Source organism: Semicossyphus pulcher, unplaced genomic scaffold, assembly GCF_022749685.1.
Source record: "Semicossyphus pulcher isolate SPU_LCO1_2020_fin unplaced genomic scaffold, fSemPul1.0.p SCAF_22, whole genome shotgun sequence".
Classification (NCBI taxonomy): Eukaryota; Metazoa; Chordata; class Actinopteri; order Labriformes; family Labridae; genus Semicossyphus; species Semicossyphus pulcher.
Window position 1 is genome coordinate 21,211,171 of NW_027211696.1, and position 5,718 is coordinate 21,216,888.

The following is a 5,718-nucleotide window of genomic DNA, read 5'->3' on the forward strand; positions in this document are numbered from 1 at the left end:
CGAAGCTTTGAAGCTGATCTGATCTGATTGTGTGTAGACGGATACACACCTCTAATACACACACACATAAACACTGAGGGGGGATTCACTAAGAATGAACTGCGGCCGCTGATAGCTCCGTAAATTGCCCCCTCTATCTGCCCCGTCTCCAGGTCGGATTCAGATGGCTCTGATGAAGTTCAGCAGCTCGTGCAGTCTGCTCTTGTTGTGTGTCTGATTGTGAAGACGAGCTGTCTGCAGCTCCACTCTCTGCTCTCAGGCATGAACACTGACGGAGCTCAACTCCATCCTCAGACCGATGATGAGCAGGGAGAGGAGGGGGCCGTCCTTTTATTGTAGAGCCCAGACTCGACAGGTGTTTGCTAGTTTCACTAACGCAGCTCGTCCGGATAATGACCCCGTCCGTCCCCCGACTGTGATGGACCGATTGATCTCCTGATTATAATTATAGTGTCAAAATATTATTAACGTTTTAATTTTCGGGCCTAACAAGGTGAGTTATCGTCAGTGTCAGCTCAGAGCGTGACAGACCTTTACTGCGCTGCAGTTCCCACCAGAACATCTTCCCTGTAACTGCGCTGCTGTTAGCGCTGCTGTTTGTGAAGGAGCTGCTTTTTGCCACGAGGCTCATTCACACAGAAAGGGACGAATCTGAACGTCTGCATGATGATCTAAATATGAACAAACAGCACCGGAGCTCAGAGGCGCTGTCTGCTCTGCAGCACACTTTGGGGTGCGTTCAACCCTCTGCTAGGAGAATGAGGCGGAGTCTGTTGTGCCATGTGCAGGTGTAGCGGACGCAGAAGCCCCACAATCCTTCAGTGACTCAGGCCCTCAGTGTTCGTGTAAACACAGGCTGAGTTATGAGGAAGGTTTCTTTGACATTTTATAACTTCATACTGCAGTCGTCTATTTAAAGCAGGAGGATCTTTGGGAAGCCAGAGAAAATCCATTTTCTTTTTCTGTGTGTGTGTGTGTGTGTGTGTGTGTATGAGTGTGTGCGTGTGTGTGCGTGTGTGTGTGTGCGTGTGTGTGCGTGTGTGTGCGTGTGTGTGAGTGTGTGCGTGTGTGTGCGTGTGTGTGCGTGTGTGTGCGTGTGTGTGTGTGTGTGTGCGTGTGTGTGCGTGTGTGTGTGTGTGTGCGTGTGTGTGTGTGTGCGTGTGTGTGTGCGTGTGTGTGTGTGTGTGTGTGCGTGTGTGTGTGTGAGTGTGTGCGTGTGTGTGCGTGTGTGTGTGTGTGTATGAGTGTGTGCGTGTGTGTGCGTGTGTGTGTGCGTGTGTGTGCGTGTGTGTGCGTGTGTGTGAGTGTGTGCGTGTGTGTGCGTGTGTGTGCGCGTGCGTGTGTGTGTGCGTGTGTGTGTGTGTGTGTGTGCGTGTGTGTGTGCGTGCGTGTGTGTGTGTGTGTGCAGACAGCGGGGGATCAGATAAAGTGTCTTAGAGGAGGAATTGTTCTCTCTGTTCATTTCCTGAAACAGGAGCAGAGTGTGATGTTGTTCTGTCTCATCCTCTCCTCCTTCCTTTGTGTTGTTCCTCCTGTTTTCTCTCTCTCTCCCTCCCTCTCTCCCTCTCTCTCTCTCTCTCTCTCTCCTCCCTCCATCTTTTGTCTGAAACTTGTACCACAACATTCAGATTCAGTTTTATTCTGGTGGAACAAAACAGGACGTGACATGTTTGTGCTGCTAATGCAGGGTTTGAACATGATATTAAACATAATGCCGGTGAGAGTGCGGTCTTGATCTGTCGCACCAGAGAGGATCAAAGGTTGAAATTGTCTGCTGACAGTGTTTCTGGCAGGTTTGGTCTGCGTACAGATGCAGTAAAGATGTCTCTGTTCAGAGCTTACTGTACACCTCCGTTTGCTGCACACCTGTGGACTAACTACAAGCAAACAAGCTGACAGAGATTACAGGTAGCTCAGAACGATGCTATGAGGATTCTCCTTAAGCGACCAGGATGGTGCAGTGCAGGTGAGATGTCTGTGACTGCTCGAGTCGACACTTCACTCCAGTTTTAAGTATGAACGTATTTTCCGCCTCGATGCCTCAGAGAACGTTTTCTTCTTGGTTTTGTCAAACATCACATGCAGCTCTACACGCTATCACCCCAGCTGTGAGACACGGGCACAGATGCCTCCTCATAACACGTTAATTAAAACATGACTTTATTGTGCTTTAGTATATTTATTTGGTGTATCGTCTTGTCTTTCTGGACCTCGAGTCTGAAATAAAGTTTCAGTTGAATTGAATATGGCGCTAATTGTACGTCACATTTCATCCACTGAAGCTTCACAGAGAGAGCCAACACTGAAACAGATTCATAATGACAAACAGTGAAAGATTTATAACTGCAGGTTCACACTTCAGAGGAAGGTTTCAATACAAGTTTGCAGCCATTAAAGAGTAAAAAAAATAAATTAGCTTTATTTTTTATTTGGAAACTTTTTGAAGAATGTAAAAGACGCGGCGACAGGAAGCAGCCGTCAGGATATTTGGGTTCATTGTTTTATTTTAACAAGCTAGCATGCTAATGTTTGCTAACTAACAGAGCTGAGGGTCAGCGAGGTCATTCATGTTGCAGGTGTTTGCGTCATAGGAAGGAAGGACCACAGGACCCCGCCTCCCTCACTTCTTCAATCATCTGTGTCTGGTTAGCTCCCACACCTGTGCCTCCCTCATGCATCACCTGTGCGTACGTATATAAGCCTGCCTAACCCCTCCTCTCCCCTCTCCACACAGGAACCACCGGGGGATGGAGGCGAGAAACGGGCCCCCACCCTGAGTCTCCACCCGCTGGTTCCTGACGGCTCCAGCAACTCGACCCTTTAGCTCACTGCAGATAAACTACTGTGATGCTGTACAGTGGCGTGGGCTGGTTAGTGAGATATTTCAGAGGTGGAACGACTCACACACTGACCCTGCAGGTCCTATGAAGTGAAGTCAACTCTGCATTTTATTGTCCTCTTCTTGTAGTGAAAGTTTCAGCTGCAGACAGAATCTAACACACGTCTAACCTGGAACATTTCCATCGTCTTTAAACCGAAACATGTGCAGGGACATCTGGGAAGGAGCGCAGGGACAACGCTGGCTTTATGACGGGCAGCTGTGAGAAACGAGGTCTGGAAACTCGTTCACACTTCGAGTAAAAAGCACATGATGAAACACAGACACTTTCCCTGGGTAGATAATGTGTATTTTCTGTGTTAAAAGCACCTCTACCCACCTGTGATTTCTTCACTTCCTGTCTCACTTTCCTCCCTCTCCTCGCTCCTCTCCGGCTCCGCTCTTATCCAGCAGATATGCATCACGAGGCTGATGGATGCTCCTTTTCTTTCCTCCAGTACTACAGATTCAGCTGATACGGGCACCTTTAAACACAGAGACTTATCACACTGATAACACCACTCAAAGAGACACAAGCTGCTCTTTGAATGTACAAAGAGAGAGAGAGCGAGGGACAGATTACACCTGCAGAAACAGAAAACACTGTCCGTGGAAGGGACGGTGTTTTCCTCCGTGTGCTTTGTAGAAGATGTCACCTCTCAAAGCACAAAGATGTTTACCTGTCCTGCAGCAGGAAGCAGAAAGCCGCCTTCATGTTTGCAGCCAAAGAGGTAAAAAATGAAGCAGGCGGGAAGATGAAACAGAACAAAGGAGGGAGAAATGAAAGAGGAGTGTTGCTGCTTCACGCATTTATCCACTCTGCTGGTAGTAATATCGCCGCCTCAGCCCCCGCAGGCCTCAAACTTTCCCTCTGAATAATGATCGCGGTCAGCAGAGTGTGTCTGTATCGATACGGAGAGGGAAGTATTGGATTTGTTACGTCCTCGCATTCACAGCTCTGATCAATGAGCAGCTGAAGGAGACGGAACACACCGACTCACACTCAGAATACACACACACTTACACACGCACGCACGCACACACACACACACACACACACACACGCACACACACACGTTTAGTTTTAGAAACATGCCGCCTGCAGGAGAGCAGACCGAAGGTATGAATTAAAGATGTTGCTGCAGGTGCTTCTGAATTTATCCTCCAAATATTTAAACAGCCAAAAACTGAACACATCAAACCTGCAGGATCAAACAGATTATTAAGAGGTCTGTGGAAGAGCTCCTGCAGGTCTCAGCTGTTCTGTGTGAATCCAACAGCAACCGAACGCTTTCTCTGCACAAAGAGAGACTCAAACTTGTGTTTGATATATCTACCACGTCACTTATTAGCCACGCTAGCATCGTACGCCTGTGGATCCGAGGCTCGTTCTTTGTGTCAGGACTGAAACTCAAACTCGTCCAAGCTGAAATTTCATCAAACCAAACTCCATTCAAAAAACAGTCATTTTAAAGTCGTGTTGACAACGCTTGACTTCAGCCTTTTTCCAAACCTGCATCCTGATGTAGTTCTCTCAGCATCCTCTCAGCCTGTTTATTGTCATTAAATCTCAGTAAGTGAAACTGCCACTCAGCGGAGACAGACGGACAGGCGCTCCACAGCTGAAACAGAACGCCGGTAGTTGGTGTCCATCAGAGAAATCCTGGTACTGATCCGAGCTAACAGCTCATCACACTGGGCACTGGTCAGCCTGAAGGAGCTGGAAGCAGCAGGAGAGTTCATCAGACACAGCTCAGGAGGAGGAGGGAGGTTAACCAGCTGTGAGAGGACAGGTGATGAACACAGACAGGATGGAGTTTAGTTTCTGACGTATCTTGGAGGACTAATATTTGTGTGTTGTGTGAAACAAATATTCGCTTTGCTTTCAGTCTAAACACACGTCTGTCCTGTCGCTGTCTCTCCTCCTCTGAGTGTCACAGCTACTTAACACGCCGGACCCGGCGCTCCGTGTTAGCCCAGGTCACCTCCTGAGGATCCCGGTCTGTCTCATTAACACCTGACTGATTCCTCAGGCCGCGTCCTCTGACACGCACACACACGCACACACACGCACACACACGACACACTCTGCACTGATTACAGCTTCCTGTCTGCCTCCGGGCCACACACACACACATGCTCTGCAAGACACACACACACACACATGCTCTGCAAGACACACACGCTCTGCAACACACACACACACACACATGCTCTGCAAGACACACACGCTCTGCAACACACACACACACACACATGCTCTGCAAGACACACACGCTCTGCAACACACACACACACACACACAAGCTCTGCAAGACACACACGCTCTGCAACACACACACACACACACACACACACACGCGCGCGCGCGCGCGCGCGCACACACACACACACTCTCACATCTCGTTTCGATCATGTTTGATATTTCAGTCGCTGCATTTATTCTGGTTATTTTTACAGGCAGCTCCCACAACACACCTCACACCAGGGAGTGAGCGTGCTCGGTGTGTAATGTTCCTCTCTCTCTCTCTCTCACACACACACACACACACACACACACACACACACACACTCGTGCTCTCTCAGATTGATAAACGACGACCTTCCTGCAGCTACGATTGGCCGCTGGTGTGATGAGTGGCGTGTCAGCTGAAATAAGAGAACAAGTGGCCGCCCGTGTGTGTGTGTGTGTGTGTGTGTGTGTGTGTGTGTGTGTGTGTGTGTGTGTGATCTGTCACTGTGAATGCTGCTGACATCCTCACAGTGCTTTCACGGCCCTGTCACGTCTCTGAACATGTCTGCATGCAGTAAATATCTCACAGTCTGCTTTTATTTCTCTG